Source organism: Cupressus sempervirens, chromosome 11 (assembly GCF_028749045.1).
Source record: "Cupressus sempervirens isolate cs-2001-9-10 chromosome 11, ASM2874904v1, whole genome shotgun sequence".
In the NCBI taxonomy this organism is placed as follows: domain Eukaryota; kingdom Viridiplantae; phylum Streptophyta; class Pinopsida; order Cupressales; family Cupressaceae; genus Cupressus; species Cupressus sempervirens.
The window spans coordinates 87,932,890-87,953,120 of record NC_143128.1 but is presented as its reverse complement, the minus strand read 5'-3'; the positions used below and the strand labels follow the sequence as shown (position 1 = coordinate 87,953,120).

The 20,231-nt window shown below is 38.2% G+C and overlaps 1 protein-coding gene across 1 annotated transcript in view; it reads right to left on the bottom strand.

The window, feature by feature from the left end:
- The window catches only part of LOC149528355 (protein MICRORCHIDIA 2-like), a 313,301-nt gene that overhangs the window by 253,628 nt on the left and 39,442 nt on the right, over positions 1-20,231 (bottom strand). The window lies entirely within an intron of this gene.

Below are 20,231 nucleotides of genomic sequence, written 5' to 3'. Positions count from 1 at the left end.
TGGAACTTGCCATCTACCAGTTTCACATCGCAGCTGATGTGAACTAGTTCTAATTTGTGCCATCAACATTTTTGCTTTCCAGTTAATAGGTGCCCTTATATAGGCCTTTTCATCATGACTAGAAGTGGGATTAAATTCTTTAATGTAATAAGATTTTTTCCTCCCTATGTGTCTTGTCCACAGAATATTGCGAAATTTTTCATTGACAAACTTTTTTATTTCTTTAATGTTATCCAGGCAAGCTTGGATGTTGATATCCCATTTTTGCATCTATTTGTCATTTTGTTTCATCCATGTGCTTTTCCGCCTCATAAGTTTTTCCTCTATTACCAACTTGGGCCAACGATGTGTTTCTAGACCTTGGGTTTTCTTTAAATAGCTTAGCATTCGGATCAATGCGACGGCTTCTAATGGAAAGGAACCCACCTCCGCCAAAAGGATTTCGTACGGAACTGTGGTCTTGACTTTAAGATTGCATGTGATAAAGTGTTTTTGAATTCTTTCTACTTGCCGCCATTTCTGTTTGTAAATCTATATAAGGAGCTTTCATCTCCTCCCTTTGATACAACATCGGTTTATCATAACTTAGTATCAAGGCAGGTTGATGAGTTTTCAAAAAATTTGACAAACTTCTAAAGAAAAATTTGAGCCTCTTTTGATGTCAAATTTTTTCGAGAAATTTGTCTTTTGGTTTTTTTCAATTTAAAATCGTTAGACATATCTTAAGAATTTTTTGTTTTTCAATTTTGAAGATTTATGCTGAAAATCACAAGCCAGGTTGAGTGTTTTGATTGTACGATTTCCTAGTTTAAGAACAAGTCTCTAATTTGTGAAGGTTACATGTTGCTTGCATGTGCTTTATGTGACTTGCACGATGCTTGCATATATTGTTTACCACACAAAGTATCATGTTTTGCCACATGGAGGTTTCTCTAATGGGTTCTCATCATTTTTCCCTTTAATAATTGTTAGGTTTTCATAATAAAACTATTTTCAGCTTATAATATTTTCCATGGAAATTAAGGGTTTGCTCTTATCAAGGAGAGTTCTCTGATTTCTAGAAATGTTGTACCATGTTTTCCTTAAAAAAGATGTTTTGTGTGTTGATCAATGTCTCAGATTTTATGCTAGCTATCTGTTTTGTTTTGTTTTTATTTTATCCTCAAAATTCATTTTTAGATTTTGTAATTCACAAAGTTGTGTGGGATTCATTTGTTTGGTTTTACAATAATTTTCAAAAAAACCAATGATTTGTAATCTTGGGTTTGGCAATTTTTTCCTTAAAATTCATGACTTTTTGCAATTTGTTAGGGCATGCTCTTTACAAAAAAATTGGAAGGTTTCCCAATTTTTCCTCTAAATCATGGTAGTTGTTCTCAATAAGTCTCTAACTATAGGGAGGGACAACTCTATTGTCCAACATTAGGTTGGGCATTTTATGATGATGTCTGGTTAGAAGTTTTGCTGATTTTGGGAGGGATACTGGAAGACTTGTCTCAGTGGTAGCATGAGTGGCAAGCTCTTGTCTCTTATTGCAAAGTTATTTGAAGAAGGGGGCAGCCTTCTCTATTTTTTCTAGACGAATTTAGGCTACTCTTGGTCATTGACATTCTGTAGATCCAGGAAGGGTCTCAATATCTTCAACGTGTTCTGCATAACTCATAACTACAAGGCATGTATAGTCTTCTATAGGGTAGAACAATTGACCATCAAGGGAGGGTATTAGAATAATGTGATGTCTCTTTAATAATCATCTTAGTTAGTCTTCGTTTACAAGGTAGTTTCTATTTTCCTCTTTAGTTCATAGAGGTCTCTTTTAGAAACATTGTCTTTCTAAATCTATATAAGGAGCTTTCATCTCCTCTAGTTGATACAATATCGATTTACCATAACTAAGAAACCTTCAGCAAGAAGAACAAAACTCAAAACAATATCTCAATAAATTAAATTGCCAAGAAGATAAATACAATCATTATGTTTAGATTTTGCTTGCATTTCACATTCAATATATCCACAAAGTATTAAAAAAGACTGAATATTTAGGGCTTGAGCTCTTTATAGTATGTTGAAATTGACAAATTCTTTTGTTCCTCTCCCATATTAAAAAACTTCCCTCAAGTACGAAAATAGGTTGTAGAAGAAAAACAAGATAAGACAAATTTATTAATGTCCAACAAGAGACCACAAGGGTCTAAAGGACTGAAAAGCGTACAAAAAGGCAGCAACTGGCAGCAGGAGCACCAAACGGCATCCACAAAAAGAATAAAACAGGAAAGCAAAAATACAGAGCAAGTAAAGACTAAATACTCCTCACATGGAAGAAGTAGTCCAAACCCGAAGGTTACAGTGCAAGGTGGGGGTGTATGCATGCCCCGGACAATTTAAAGAAGTCGCTGGAGATAGGGTGATGTTGTTGAGTGTATCCTCTACGAGGCCTCATGAATCTGGTTTGACTTGAAGAATGGTCGAGCGACTGCTTCATCCCCTAAGCAAGAGACACGGATGTGAAGAAGGACGTGCAGTCTAAAGTTTGTCTCAATGGATATTTAAGTTGTAGCGTGTGATCACGAAGCCGCATGGCCTCCTGGAGATATAGTGCAAGACACTGTGAACCAGTGTATCTGGAAAAACAAAAACAAAAAAAAAAAGATGAAAGGATCCTACGCTCTTTGAACAAGAAGTAGAACCTCCCTCGAATTTCTAGTAGATTGGGCAACAAAAAACAAAACAGGTCTCTGTCTTTACCTCCCCAAGGAGGGAAAGGCGGGAAATTTTGTCCTCTTTGTCAATCTAATGGTTTGTTAGTATACGTAACCAATAGGAGCCCACTCTAAACGATCCTAAAGAAAAGCAAAGGGCATGTCACCAACAAGGAATGAGGTACCAAGGGTGAACAATGATCCCATCATGTAGTGCTCACCACAAGACGCCATCCTCGAGCAAAGCTCCCTTGGAGGGTACTCTGTGTCATGATAATATATAGTCTATAGATATCGGTCCTGACATGCTCATTCAGCTCTTGTTGAGAGGGAAGGAGGTGAGCAAGGACATTCATAGAGAACTAGAAGGGGGGAAGGTGGTCCATCCTGATCCCAATTGAACCAAGAAGAACGGACACCTAAGCGAACCAACAGCGAGCTCTGCTAGCAGGATCGAGCCCTGCAACCACCTCGGAAGAGCAATAGGCTAGGTAAGAATATTTGTGAAGACCCTCAGTGGAGTTTGCGAAGCTCCAAAGCTGATGCAAAAACCAAATCAAATTAAATATGGTCCCAAGCCTGTAAGGATGAGCACCGAACTCGACCAAGATAATTCTATGGGGGGTGGATCGGTGACATATGATGATGCACCGAAGGAGGATCTACACTCTCAACCGAAGCCCAATTGGACCCTAGGAGAGAATGCCCCCACATGATAGGATCGTAGAGGACAGTCGGTTTGATCAAGGAGTTCAAGAGGGACATCTTGGTCATTGTATCCTGAACATGATGTCCAAAGCACTACCTCTCAAGCATAGCCAGCGAACCAAGCCATTTATTACCCCAGGACTACATGGCAGGTCTCAGGCTAAAATGGGGCCCAAAGAACTTAACCCCCAACTAAGTATAGGAGGAAGTGATCTCAATATCCTCACCCTTAGAATAGAAATGGAGATGCGAGGTCTTCAAGCAATTAAAAACCATCACCCAAGTCTTGCCCAGGTTCACGACTAACTGTCGCAAGTCACAAAAGGAGGCAAAACCATCAAGAAGTTGAAGCCCCTTTGGGGAAGAAGCCAAAAGAACCATGTCGTCGACAAGCAAAAAAATGGATATCAAAACTTGGTGTAAGTAGCTGATATCGCCAGGAAGCGAGATGTCCTAGTGGAAAGTCTCGAGCTCATTAATGTAGATATCAAAGAGAGTAGGGGAGAGAGGACACCCTACTTCACCCCGATGGTGCTTTGAATGGAATCTGAAAATCCTAGTTGAGTCCTAAACCTGCCCACAACACTCTCATATAACCTCAGCCATCAAGAGAGTCTCCAAAATCACAATGTGCCCAAGTCTCTAGAAGAGAGTTGTCTGAGGAATAGAATCAAAATCTTTGCAAAAGTCAACCGGGCATTAGTAGACTTTTGTTGAGCAATGACAACCCTCCTCAATGATAGTCCACAAAGTTAGAATACGATTCATGGTCTGAAAATCAATATGAAAAATGACTTGCCCTCTAGCTTGACATTGTCAACGATCAAGCTCCCTGGGTAAGATAATATTCGACATGATGGCATAGAGTTTGGCGGGAGTATGCCCAATCATGTGGTCTTGTAGTTGTCAAGGTCTAAGACGGACCCAGTCTTATGGATCAGATAGATAATGTGTCACGACCAAGATTTGTGAAAACTAGTAAAAGCCACTCTATTAAAGAGCATTGTGAGAAAGGAGCCCACAACAATAATACCAAGCTTGAAGAGCTCCGCTTGGAAACCTTCCTCATTCATTGTCCTGCTACTGTTTATGTACCTATCTCACTAATATTGGAGAACGTGAAGAGGTGGCAACAAGGCAAGGGGTGAGGTGGAGAGGGGCTTGGTTGGGGATCTCATAGAGAATGGAGGTGTGGGAAACTAGGGAGTGGTGATCCAAGGTGGAGAGGAGGGGAGATGGTGAGGGAACAGGGTACGCCAGAAGAGCTTTGGAGACTGCAGAAGAGAGAAACAAAGGGATCCACACTGCATCGTGAAGAACATCTGCTTCTTGTGGCGAAGAAGGCGACAGTAGGTGATCCCCAACAAAACAAATGAGGGGGAAAAGGTGGAGAAATCTAAGCGAATCAAGCCATGAAAGGGCTTATAGTCCTTGTAATGGACACCCAGGAATGCCCAAAAGCTGAACCAACTACTGAAATTATATTAATTCTAAAAAATGCTGCAATCAAGTACAAAGAGATGTATTCCAAAGGCCAAACCCTAAGGGAATGACATCTAGAATGTTACAACAGAGAATGAACGTCCCCTATTGCCAAAAAAGAGTGTGATTCACACATCCAAGCTCTTATCAAATGCAAGTTATAATCATCCGATGCTCAGCAATGAGACTTTCAGCCCTATTTATCCTTTTCTTCATCCTTCTGGAAGGAACTAAAACATTAATTAATTGCAAGAGCTAGAAGCTTCCTCCTTCCAATAATTAATGCATTCTCTAGAAATCCCTCCCTAGCAATAATTAATTAAATGACGACAGGCTTCCGTCCTTCCAATAATTAATACATACGCTAGAAGCTACTCCCTTGTAATTAATAATTAAATTAATTAAATACAAAGTCACCTTTTAATTTTAATTGAATGACTTTATAAGAAATTAATTTAATTTCTTCTTATCCTCCATTTAGACTTTGGAGAACGTGAAGGCCAAAAGATGGGATCATTACAGTCCTCGTCAAACCACTGATTCATGGGGCAAGTGCTTCTGCGCTTGAGGCCATGGGAAATGAAGGAGGTGCAATGATGAATGGAGAAGACAGTGAACTCCCACAACATAGTAGCGAGCAAAACAAACATGAAGGGAGCATCCTCAGAATCAGTAAAGGAATCTTGGGGGTGAAATCGTCTAAGGTGATGAAGGAAGAGATCACATTCACTCTCGACAAAGAAAAAGGAGGTGCGAATCGAGGGAGTCGCCTCAAAAGGAGGTGGTGAGGGGGTGAAGGGGTGGGGGGGAGGGGAACCCCTAAAGGTAAGGCTAAGGAGGGAGTAGTGATCGGCCAGGGAAAGGCAAGAGACAGTGAAGTGACTGAGTTGAAGGAAGCACAAGAGAGAGCATAGTCAACAACACTCACATTGCTATAGTGAGGCCAGCAGGCAAAAAGACTAGATCCAGGAAAGCCAGTTCAAGATCACCAACTTCGAAGACTTGCATAACTATAGTAGATGACGACCATATCTAGTGGGGGGACCTTGACTATCCACTAAGGATCATTGCAAGCCCAAGGTGCCTAGATCTGATTCAATTATATGAATCGAATCCAACCCATGATTATGAAGGGGGATCCGATGGCCTTTGATCTATGCATAAAAGTCCCCCATAATGATGATGTCAAAAATGGCAGAAAACCTGATAATGTACTCATGTAGGTCCTCAAAAGGGTGGTCACTCTCTGTGTTATGAACTACATAGTATAAGTCGGCAAAAAATAACACACTGCAATGAAGATGTCCTTGCGGTGTGATATTGTATAGAAAATGTGGATCCACATGGATCTAGCAAAGCTATTAGAATGAGCCAGGAAAGTCATGTTGAAAAGGTAGTCTCTGACCAAATAGGCAACCCCACCAGACCCCCTAACCCCACCGGAGCACTTGACCTCATCCCTAAACGTAGATAGCCACTGATAACCAAAGACACTAGGAAGAGGACAGACTAGGCTCTCATGAGTCTATAACAAGGATAATATTAGCAAAACAAAAAGCATCCTGAATAAGACCTGAGAAGGACCATAAAGAGCTATTGTCGTTCCAATAGTTGACATCCAAGGAACCACTAAGAGGCTCCATCATGCCCAACTGTTGCCATCACCATCATTTTTCCTTGGCGGTTGACCTCAATTCCCAGCTAGGGGGAGGAGAATCCCAAGTAACCCTAAGGTTCCTAATAATAACCCACTTCCCATTGCGCCTAGCCTCTACCACGATTCCCCAAAAATGTTGCAACTCTGTCACTTGTGATCTAGTCAGATCCTCATCAAGATAGATCTTAGTGTGAAGAGGAAAGAGATTCCTCCTCTCCCTAAGGACCCACAAAGGATTAGCAAGTGTGAGAAACCTGAGGAAAAAGGTGTCATCATGTCCAACCCAAGTCCTGTTAAGTGTAATATCTGTAATACCCAGTTGATCACTATGAAATGAGTAGCCTATAGGGAGAGGATCAAAGGAGGAGGCCCCAAACCTGCAGGTTGAGTTTACGAGCCCGCCTAATCCGCTCCTTGGCTAGCTCGGCCTAGAAAAGTTCCTCGACCCCAAGAGTGGTGCCAAGTTGGGGTTGCAACAAACGAAGGTCCACGATTTTAATTGTTGCTCAATCTCAAATGCTAGGAAGGACTATCTTCTCACTAATTTGGCTTGTTGGTCTTGAATCTCATGAACCTGCTCTTTGCTAGCAACAACTAGCTACCTAAGGTTGGCGAAGGCGTTGTCTAGCGTAGAGGAAAAATCCACAAATTGCAGTTTTAACTTAGCAACAATAGACGAAAGAGTATGGACCAAATTTTTCAGCAATAGATACTCAGTTTCAAGCTTGGTCATGCAGTCCACAAGCCACTGGTAGGTGACTGGCATGGGTGGGGGTCCATGGCACACAACAGCCAACAAAGCAATGTCAAGCACACTAGTATTTGCTTGTCTGGATGGTGATTGCAACAAACAAGTCTTTCCACAATATAACATAGAGCATTCTATGAGTGGTAACAGAGAGGCCAAGACAACATCAAAAGCTTGTTTGCAAATGGCCCATGGCAACGACCACAACAATGCCAAACACCAAATACACAAGAGCACAAGCCCAAAACCGATTGTGGTTTGCTTTCTCAGGAGGAGATTGCAAGTTACAAAACAAGTCTTCCCACAATTTACACAAAAACTCTGCAAGTGGTTGCAGACAAAAATGAACAATGCCAAAAGCCCATATGTAGGTAGAGCCTACAAGGATGGAGGACAAGTGGAAAAGGTCAAAGAGGAGTGTACACAAAGAATTCCTGCAAAGCTCCCCTCAGTCAAATACAACTGTCAACCCGACATCCGCATGCAGGGAGAACAAACACAGATGGCTAGCACATTGACACAAAAAATCCAAGAATCATGAATGCAAGGTTGTACACAAACACAGTAGACACAAATGCAAAAGCAAGCACCAGAGAACCAAACTCGTGCACTAGGGAAGCTAGGAAGTGGAGCAAATGCATGGAATGCAACACATGAAGTAGGAAGCAGTGAAAACACCAAACATGGGCGAAATAGGAGCAACACCAATGCCAGAGCAACAAGCGCAAGCGAATAGGAGACTCACAACAATGACATTACAACAAACTGCCAGTGTGGGAGCAACTGCAGAGACATGGATAGTCATCATGTTTGCGTAGACGTCATCAAGAGATTGCAAGATTCATCGTGGAGAAAAATCTCTTAGTTCTATCGACTAGCAAGTAAAATTCTTAATTAGAAAGTATCATGAAACACAAAAGATTAAGAATTTTAAACTCAATTGATACAAAAATGACATGGACTTCTCATGAGCAGCAAGTAATAATAAATCCAGAATAAATCATGATAGGAAAAAAAAAAAATCTGCATTACCATTTTGCTCGAGTTTACCCACAAAACGGATGCTAGTTCATACCTGGTCCAAATACATGACCCAATTTTGCACAAGTTCACACATCACTATAAAGCAACAAGTACACTAGAGTGCACTGCCACAGCATATGTTGACAAACCTCGTCACACTCTATAGTGCCCACGGTTAATCCATGCAAAATCGGGAATGTTTTATCTATACTTGGTTCCTCTAACACACCCCCACCCCCCACCACAAACACACACCAAAAGTACGCATATGGGTATAGTTCAAGTTCAGTTCCTCGTTGGGTTTGTTGGGATCCCCCCAAGCACCCTAAGTTCCCTATTGGTCCTTCTATACCATATAGGTATGGCTCGGGTTCAAGTTCCGAGGCTGGTTTCTCATTGGGTTCACCCAAAGTCCATCCTAGGTGACCCAAGTTCCCTATGGGTCCTTCTACAGACAAGGAACTCAGGGTGCTCAAGAGAGACTCTAGGTCAAACCCAAGTGCCCCCCAAAAAAAGGAAAAAGTTTTTTTTTTTTTATAGAACATTCTTATAAACAAAAGGTATCCACATACATAGTTTCACGGTCACCCCTACATCATAAAATTGTTAAAATGTCATGCGTCATGTAGATATATGTGGCTTCAAATGCCTTACTTTGAGCTTGGTGGCAAGGGCTTTGCGTCTCGACACCACTGCAATATCGTTTCTGATTTTTACCCTAATTATTTTACTTTGTCACTCTGAATGAATTTGACAAACAGTTTGATAGCCTGAATGCACAGTTTAGTATGTGTATTCAATGTGGCTATCAATTTGATTTTTGCCAACCTTTGAAAACACAAAATTTCATGTATTTAAAATGTAAGGAAAATACATACTGATCTGAGACTAAACTATATCATTACACTTTTGTGCAAGCTTCTTTAAATGAACAGTGAATAGCACAAGTCTATGTTCTGTCCTAACCTTTGTTCGCAGCAATAACATGCACAGAAATATCATGAGAAAATCATTTACTGGAATCAATGCTTGATAGCAGCAATAGGAAGACTTTATTCTGCCCTTTGTTTGCCCAGCATTGGCAGTGACAAGAAGATTACTAACTACAGCAACTTTGCTCAAAGCTCTGTCCAGATTTTAGTAAGACATCCCAGTACAATGCAGATATTTGCAATTTTGCAGTATCCCACGCTATCTGAATATAGAAGCAGCAATATTTGGAAAACCAATAGAAATGAAATATTACTCAGCAGATAGTAAAACTCTTAACAATGTTGACGTCAACCAAGAGAGCTGTCCCTTCACATACAACTTGAGAGTTCTAATACATGATCCTCACGTGCTGATAATGGAATTCTTTACAAAGCATGTCCAGCTCCAGTGCACACACCAGCAACACAAACATCTACAGAACTATTTCAACTAATTGTGTTCATCCCTACCTCCAATAGTCTCTTTCCAGTTGGTAGAAGACTGAACCATACTCCCTATTCAAGAGCACAACCTGAAATACAACATTGGCACATTGTGTTGAGGATAAACATGCAGAGAAAATCAGGCTAAGGCAATCTGGAAACCCTGTCTGCGAAATCAATCTGAAAGATAAACAATGCTTAGCAATAATACCAATCCTTTCCCACACGGTGCAGGAATGCCGTCCACAACTGCTGGACAAAGCGTGACTCACAGTAAATGCATTTAATCCAGATTGGTTTCCTTAGAAGGAGGTGGTTTCATGTAAAAAATATTGGACACTACAATAGTTTCACACCATTACCCAAAGTCTCACAACCCAACACCTTAACATCCTCATGCATCTCTTTTTGGCTACCACAAATTAAACTTTATTGACATTACTTCACACACTTCTACTTCCATGTGAAATGCATCCAATTTTACCTTCATAAATAATTTGCAAATATAGATCCACAGTTGTCCCATATATATTAATCTCAAACATTCAGCAAAGCTCCTAAATTTCCATTAATTGCCCAAAAATAGTAAGTAATACACATAACAGTTAACAGCTAGGGCATCCAAGATAATAGCAATTAACCTTCAAAACTCTACAAATTTTGTCTAGGAAAGGGACCATACAAATATGATAGACTTATCTATTAAATCCTCTATGAAACTTCTCGATAAAATCTCCAACAATGTGAACAATGAAGCGCCACTCTGATTTCTGGAATGAATCTACCAAGGGTTGAGCTGGGCTTCTGTCCAACCAAAAAAAAACCCAAGCATTTTTGTCAAGGTTACCCCAAGTTTCCAGGACGGGAACAGCAGGGGGCAGAGATTTCTAGGATGACATTTTTTCTTGCAAATTTTGGGTACAGCTAGGGGATGGCAAAGAGACAGCTAACAGAAATAGAAAAAAATCAAAACATGTACGAAAATTTAAAATATTCATATGAGAAGATGGATAAAGCATGCACTTATACATTATAGAACCTTACAATACAAGGATTCGCAGTTATTTCAACAGTCAAAGTCAAATTGACTTTAAAGTTTAGATCTCAAATTCATTTCCCCTAAGCATCCCCTATCCCCACAACATTTCCAGGATAAAGATGGCTGAAAAAACATCATGAGAACATGTCCCCTAGTAACATAGGTTTTCGTCCTAGGGAACGTAAAACCAAAATCTTGAAAAGCTCTACGAGCTCTTCGAGAAGAACAATAAACCAAGCATGTTAATAAGAATCCTATTCTATCCTTTTATAACTCTTTGAGGAACCTCCCAGAATTCCTTTCAAATTTCCCTCACTTTTCAATATTTAACTTAAGCAAATGGGCAGTAATAAAGCAACCTCTTATAATCCTCTGTTAACATAAAATAAGTCACTTAAGCACTAAAATAATTATATATGAATACTCCCAAAACAATGAACATTTATTCAATATATAAATAGATAATGTAAGATTTGGCTGAAAAGCCACCTAAGAATGCAAATAAATGAAGCAAAACAGATAGCAGATATAAGCCAAAAATATATATATTTAACTCTAGAGAATGCAGAGCATCTACAAGAATCATAATCCATATATGAGACAATAGGTGAATATATGTAGGACCCACCCAAGGCTGAGAACACTATCAATGTGAGATAAAGTGAAAAATTTCTTAAGCACACTAAGTGTGAAGAAAACTATAATAGAGAAATAGCTAATAAACTACCAGATGGCAAAAAAAAACCTATTCACACTAACACAACACCCCCCTCCCCCTTAACGGCAACTTGGGAGGAAATGTAAACAAATATGTAAATATGGGTCTTGTCAATTATGCCTAACGAGGTGTCCATGTACAAAAGATCCCCTCAAGTATAAAAAAGAAGCAGAAAACCTAGTGGGAAAAAACTCCCTCCAAGAGAGAATAGAACAAGAAGGGCTAAGAAACCCCCTCAAAAGAGACAGTCTCTTAACCCCAAGGGAAACCAAGATGAGCATGCTTGCTCTCAATAACGGGTTTGGTGAAGATGTCTGCAACCTACTCTATCGTGGGACAGTACTGCAAATTGATGACCTGCTCTTGAATAGGCTTCTTGAGACAATTCTTGTGGAGCTCAATGTGTTTGATTTTCTGATGATTAACCGAGTTCTTCAATATTTGGATGGTGCTTTGGTTTTAATAGTAGATAGTTGATGACCTCTAAAAATTGATGCCAAGTTCAACAAGGATATTTTGAATCCAAGAAGCCTTAACGATGGCGTTAACGGCTCCTCAATATTCAAACACAATCGAAGAAACAGCAATGGCATATTGAAAATTGGACCAAAAACCAAGGTGAAAATTGTAGCCAATTGTGATCTTACAATCATTGAGATCACCTACGCAATCAAAAATCAAGTGTGTCCAATCAAGTTTGCATCAGTGCCTACATGGCAAATCTCATACCTATGAGTGCTTTGTATGAAGTGCACAACGTATTTGGAAACTTCTTATGTAGCTTTGAAGTGCTACATAATAGGTTTCTTGCCACACCAAGCTTCAAAGGGAGTAATTCCCTTCAATGGCTAATCAGGAACTCTATTCTAGACGTGAGAAGCATAGTTGATAGCTTTTGCCCAATACTTACATGTAGGGGAGCATGTCTAGATCATTTAACCAACCATCTCATTCACGAACCTATTTTTTCTCTTTATCATACCATTATGCTAAGGAGTACAAGAAAAAGTATATGGAGAATCTATCCCTACGAAAGTGCAAAAAAATTCAAAGCATTGATTCACATATTCTCTACCATCGTCAATGTGGAGAGAGAATATGTGGAAAATCTTGACAACCTTCCTGCATTTTCTCTCGGCACAAGCCTTGAACTCCAAGAATCTTTCAAAAATTTCTCCTTTATGATAAAAATGGTAATCTCAGGTTTAGATGTAACATCATCAAAAAAAAGTAAGCAAGTAACGTGTTGTCCTACATTTTGTCACCACAAAATGTAAGTGACAGTACAAAACTTTTTCAACTTAGTTTTGCATTTCTCTAAGTTAGTTCATTATTTAATTGGCTAACATTGATCAACCAATCGATCCCAATTGATATAATGAATCCTTTCACTAAAGGTTTTTGTCATGTCCTCTTCATTTTTCATTTTATTAAGCCTATGCTTGATTTTTGAAGCCTTCAACATCCTTTTCGCATTTTTGAGTGTGTTTTTTTGCTTTTGGTCTTTTGGTTTTGCTCAAATAATTGCTTTCGATTTTCCATTTGATTCGGTATATCTTAGGGCTTAATCGGACTTGGCAATCAAAAGATATGACCAAATAATTGCCCAAAAGGTGGACTCTCTAGATGCAATTGCATGACTTAAAAAATCATGTTATATTTTCATGTTGACATTCATTATTTGAAACATATAACATCGATTCACTTTATGCTATGTTTTTAAGTTACTTTATCACTTAAATTTTAACACTTGAGTGACTATAGAGCACTTTATGTTACATTTTAATCTTGAGTTGTTTTTTAAATTTTTCACTTAAGTGACTTTATTAACTATATTGTTTGATTTATTTTTGAGTTACTTTATGTTTTATATAAAACATCTAAGTTAAATATTACTTTTTCTCAAATAATATTTCCACATAATATATTAATTATATAGTGTAAATGTTATTTTTTAACCAATTAAGTGATATTTCCTCAAAAACCAATTAGACATGTGCTTAATTTATCACTTTAGTTGTGCATATACATGTTTTCCAACCCATTTACATATTTACATTTAAATGCCTCTAGAGAATGAGATTTTGCATTAGAGTCATTTTGTAATACTAAAACATGTAAATGCATGTAATTTAAAACATGCAACGGGTCTCCTGGAACGTGATTAGCATCTAAAGGCTCAAAGACATGAAAATGCATTGTTTTTAAAATGTGCAATGACCCTTGGAGAGTGCAATTTTGCACTCCTTGCATTGTTTTACAATATTTTAAAAATGCAAACGCACTCCAAGAGTGCAACTTGCATAAGAGACCAAATCCCATGCATTTTAAAACATGCAAATGCCCTTCTAGACTGCGATTTGCACTAAAACATGTAAATAAGCAAATGCATATTTAGTGTCTGATTTTAAACATGCAAATGTATATTTGAAATGTGTAATGGACTTCTAAGAGTCATTTTACATGTAAATGCACTTCCAACCAATGGATTTTATATATAATGTGTCTTGGGGAATCCGATTTTGCAGTCAAAACTCATGTAATCACCCTCCAAGACCCCATTTTTGCACTCCAAAACCAAAAACGTCCAAACACATGGCATGTATTACATATTCTAAATATGTAATGAGGTCTTGAGAGTGCGATTTGCACTTCCAGCCATCATATGAATACATTTTAAACATGTAAATGCATCCCTAGACCCCGATTTGGCCTTTCAACACATGCAAATCCTATTGAAGACCACAGTTTTGCATTCCCAAGCCAAAAATGACTCAAATACAAGCATTTTTAGGGCACATTTTTGCTAAAAATGCCCAGAAAATTGTGTTTTCATTCACGTTTTTACATTTTGGAGCCACATTTTTGCATTTGGATCCATGTATTAGCATTTAGGGAAGACATTTTGCATTCACAAGTCAAAAATGACCAATATATATGCATTTTGGAGCCACATTTTTGCTAAAAACGCCCATTTCGGCATTTCCAGCTCACGTTTTCCATCAATGGAGGGTCGTTTTTTAGTTTGGATGCATATTGTTGCCTTTGGGAATCAGGTTTTTACCATTCATGGCCAAAATGTTTCATGTCATCGCAACTTGAGAACACGTTTTTGGTAAAAAACACCCAAATACTTGAATTCTACAAAAAAAGTTTGCATACTTGGAAGTTATTGAGCACGTTTTTGGCATTAATATCCAAAAACATCTCATTCAAATCCATCATTGGAAGTTTTGAAAAGGTCAAAGATTTGGTTGAAAATTTCAAAGTTTGAGAGAATTCTTTCATTGCAACTTCTTTCTCCTGCATTTTTGGCTCTTTTATCTCCAAGTAGACAATTTCAACTATGCTTCTCAATTCATGCTTATCTTGCTATTTTGTCGCATATTATGACTTATATATTGTACACTTGTTCAAAGACATGCCATGTGTTGTGCAAAATTCCTTTATATAAGATGAAAACCTTCATTTTCACATGCTTGGATTTTCCCCAAACTTCAATTTCGAAAGTGCATATAGGAAGCCAACTTGTTATTTGTCATGTTTGAGTCAATAACCAAAGGTATGTGTTTTTTTCTTTGTGCATATTTTTGTTTGATGTTTGCTTGTTGTTTTGATTTCTTTTTTTTGGAAAGGTTAAGGATTCTTCTCCAGAATGCAAGAGTATATCACACCATTTCATTTTCACCTTTCCATGCAAGTGCATCACATCTTTCTATATCCCACTAATTCATGTCAAAGCATATTGCATCCATTTCCTTCATATGCAATTACATTCCAAGAGCAATTACATGTAATTCCATCCTCCATTCACAATTCCATGTAATCTCATTCTCCATCCGCAATTACATGTAATCTCATCCTTCAAACCCAATTACATGTTTACATCAAGTCATGATTACACTTTACATTTCGACTTTGGTTGAAGGTCACTCTTTAAACACCAAAGTTGTCATTTGTACACATTCATATCTATCCCAACTTGCATTCTTGGCCATACCCACAAAAGTCCATCTCTACCCACATGCAATCCACCCTTAAGAGTCTAATTTTGGCCCTTTCACCCTACTACATATGCTTTTTGGTTCATTTCCAGCCATCATATGTGTTTCATAAGTATCTAATGCATACTTCAAACACTCATCCCTCATTCATTCATTATTGTAACTCAAATCCCAAAATTTTCATGAATGCAATCTCAATGGAAGATGTCTTCAACTTCATCTTGCGGTGCACTCTTCAAGATACGTCAAAACTTCTTCAAAAAACAAAGACATCCTGTTGAGAAGATATGCTTTGATCCTCAAGAAGCAATTATTCATGTGGTCTCCATTTTCCCAATGGTTGTCTAAGAACCTGAGTTTGTGTGGGAATGTGCCAAACACTTTGCTTTGAAAAAAAAACGTTGCAGATGCTAGTGAGAAAGTTGTTCTAGGTTTACATCCAGACATCGTAGAGAAGGTGTTCAAAGTGTCAGAGACTCCAAAATGTGCCAATCTACAAAGGAGAATTCATGACAATTATCAAACGAGGAAAATCTTGATCACATCAATTTTCCAAAATACATCAATTACAATCCCACAATCATCACGGAGTTCAAGGCTTTTGCTGGTAATCTACAGAATTGATTCATTTGGAATCAACGGTTTCAACATTGTCTTCAAGTGTTTTCTAGATTTGTAGATGCAGAAGATGGATTGCATGTAATCCAATCGCATATAACTCAAATGCATGTAATCACATGTAATTCGATTGCATGTACTCATGACATGTAATCCAATATTTCTTCCTACCTAGTTTTACTAGGTCAAAATTGGTTGAGTTGCTCCCACTTTTTCCTCCACTTTTTTCTCAACTCCTTTACCTATAAAAAGGAGTGTCGTCTCATTATAAAAATCATCTTTTGTTGTATGCAAGAAAGCTCTGCCAAACTTGTGCAAGCATTACTTTGATTGTGTAGTATGAATTTGGGAGAAAAGTGAATAAGAGAAGCAATTGGATTCGAAGCTTTGACTAGAAGCAATTGTGATAGAGCAAATTAGAAGCTTTGGTTGTAGTTCGTGCTTATTGTCTTTGATTCATGTTAATATTGTGTGTTCAATAATAGAGCATAGTCAGCTAAGAAGCAATCAGAGCCGAAGCTTTGACTGGGAGCGGTTGTGGTAATACATAGACTGGAAGCTTTGACTATAGCTTGTGTTACCATCTCAAATTCATGATAAAAAATAAGAATTTCCCTACTTCTAGAAATCTTTGCACCCCAATGGTAGAGGTTTTTCTTATTAAATAGATTAAAACTAAAAATAAGTTATAGAATAGTTATCATCTACTTCTAGAAGTCTTTGCGCCCAAATGGTAGTGATTTTTCTTATAAATTAGACAAACAGGACTTAGAGCCAAACTAGTACGCTTTCAATCAGCCTTTGAGTTGGTGTTGGTTTATCAGTATCACCGTTTCCAGCTACTAGATAGAAGTGTAGTTAGAGATTTCATCTTGCCCATTACTCACTCCACGGGTAAATGGGTTCCTTCTTTAAGTTAAGAGGAAAGAATATTGGTAACACCCCTTCTGGATCTCTCAACTTCTTTCTTACCTTAAGTTGATCCAAGGAATGGTGAAAAGGGGGAGCCTTCCCTTTAAGGTAGGAGAGACTTTGTTTCGTATGTTGTGGCTGGTTATCCTATTTTGCAACTAGATTTTCACAAAACTATTGGTTGCAAAATATCCACCCAAGATAGCGAGCATTACTGAAAGACAAGGATAAAAAATGGGCATGCCACATCATTACAAACTCCATCTGAGAAACTATTCTTGGCAAGACTTGTGACCATATCCTAACGCATAAGTGGTTTGGTCATTTCAATTTCAACTACCATCAACAACTTAGCACACCAGAGAACCCTGTTCACACTAACACCCCCCTTAAGTACCTAACCCACAACTCTCAATTGTTCTAATACCATGTAAGATTGCATGAAAAGCAACCCAAGAATGCAAATGAAAGAAGGAAAGAAAACAAAAATCAGATATGAGCCAAATAAACTCTATTTAAATTGAGATTTCAAAGCATAAAAATGAATGAGAATACTCATTAAGAGTGATGGGTAAGTATAGCTATAGGTAGAACTTACCACCTAAAAGACTGAAAATAATGTCGATGTGGGATAAAGTGAAAGAAGTCCCTAAGCAAAGGAAGTGTGAAGAGAGCTATAGAGAAGAACTATCTGAGAAAGAACCGGATAGCTAAAGAACCCTATTCGCACTAACATTTAATTATATTGATGTGTATTTTAAAGTAATTAAAAATTATACATTATTAAGTTTCTCAATTGTCGGCAACTTAATATTAATTATAAAATTATATTCCATGGTCAAATAAAAAGGGGCCTTTACGCCAACCCAATATCACAACAAGTAACATGCCAAGGGAACTACTCCTTGACCTCATAAGGGGCACTACCCCACAACCCTGCTAAGGCACCCCAGACCCTCACAAGAGTTGCTACCCTCAACCCCACTAGGAGCATTGCTCCACACCCCCAAGAGGAGCACTACCCCTCAACTTCATTGGTAGCATTGCCCCCAAACCACCATGAGAAGTGATATCCTCAATCCCATTGAAATGTCCACTCCCAAGCCCTCCCTGGTTATTAGGATATCTTCTCATGTCAGAAACTTTACTACAATTAGTAGATCACAAGGAATTGGGAACTCTCTCAAATTTGTTGACTTAGATGTTATTGTTACCCAGCTTGCCAAAAAATACCTTTAGATGAATCAATTTGTGAAATGCATAGCTAGTGGAAGTGGCATTGTAACTTATTGTGGTTTAGGTAGAATTGAACCAAATGTTGACTTTAGTAATATTTCCACACTAAGGAAAATGTCCATTTCAAGTTCCTTCATTAACTAGCCCTGAGCTTATTGAACTGTTCTAAATTATTAGTTCAGACACTTATACCATAGTAGTTTATATATAATGCTAGATGGAAAACAATAAAAGGAAAACACTTTGTCACAGGCCCTATCCAATCCTGACAGAGCAATATACAATGGAGTCATGGGCTATAATACTGCAAAAAAACATCATTGAGCATAGCCAGCAAAGTTTATCAACTGCAGTGTCCAGCAAAACAAACACCAAAAGAAGACCAAGTTTCAACAAGTGGTTACATATAAAAACAGGGAAAGGAAAACAATGTAATCATATTAAGAGCTTTGATTTATAGAAAAGAGCACTTAAATCCTATCTAACAAACTGCCCTGCAACATGAATTCTCTAAATAACACAGCATGAAAATAAAATGTGTCATCATAAACATGTGGGATTGCTATATTTCATAAACATGTGGACATGCTTGATTTCATATTCCGATTTCTAGTTCTCTCTTGGAGAGTTTTCAGAAAGCTTCAGCTTTCAGCCGGTGTGAGGACGTAGCCCCTCGTGCAGGCAGACAGTGGACGAAAACCCATTGTCAGGGGAGATATCAATTCAGGTGTCTCATCGAGCTTACAGGTTCTTTCCGTGTTTTTCCAATCTGACTGTAACTTCTGTGTATAAGATTGAATTTTCGTTGCTGGTTATTGTATTGCTGTTGTAAAATACAATAACATTTAGTTGTTGGATGTTATATTGCTGTTATACCAAGCAACATCACTGTTTGAGAAATTATTAGAGTTTTCTGGTTTTATCATACCAGTCTATGAACCTTGGTTGCATGTTGATATTTTAAATGTTATGGAAAATAACGGGTTCTATAAATTTGAAGAATCTTTTGGTTTATTATAGCACTGTGTCTCATGTTCGTATACCCGATTTTTTGAATGTTATATCTGGGGACATTTATATAATTGGAAAATTGTACTGGTTTCCGAATGTGCTGTAAATTGTCCACAAGGTTTAATTTCTAAGGGTATTGTTAAGGGAATCCGGCAAAATATCCTTTTCGGGATATTACAGTCATCATGTGTCATCATGTCATGTCCCCTTCTCAGTGCTAAATAGATGGGCATAATTTAATCTATCTCCACATCCGGATGGATTAAATGTTAATTGGCAGGATGTTTACCAGTCACAACAGGAGTTTAAAGCGACCTCACTTCAGAACTTCATTAAAGTGAGAGGAAAAATTAAGTCATTTCAATATTATAAGCTATACACTTTATAAAATGTCTTAAAGGCACTATAGGACGAAAATGTGATTTTATCCCACATTCCTCATGCCAACGTTTTTCCCTCACTTCGAGGTTATAAAAAGGAGAGCCTGCATTGGGATTGTTACCATGAAGAATGATATTAAATATTCAGATTATACTGGTTTCTTGAATGTGACTGGATCATCTTAAGGACGAAAACCCTTAAGAGTGTTGGTAGTTTTGGACGTAGCCCCAGAAGCTACCATTTTGCAATATTGGAGAATAGCTGTTGTGCAAACGCCAGGAGATTTTGAGTGGAACGGCATTGCTGAGGAAGCGTAACTGTTATCAGCAGTGCATATGCGCACGGATTCATCTGGACAGGCGTAGGTAAGTAGTTTGATCAACAAAACGCAATCTGGTTCATTTTTTTGGAGAGTCAGTCTTTGGATTACAACACAGTAGAAGGGAAGATATAGAGCACCAGTCGCGCGTCAAGTGGAAGGATCAGAGGGGTTGTAATCAGGACGTATTTGAGGTCACAGTCGGGGGGTTCTAGTCAGACAGCAAGCAGACCACATTCGGCATTAGAAAGAACGAGTCTA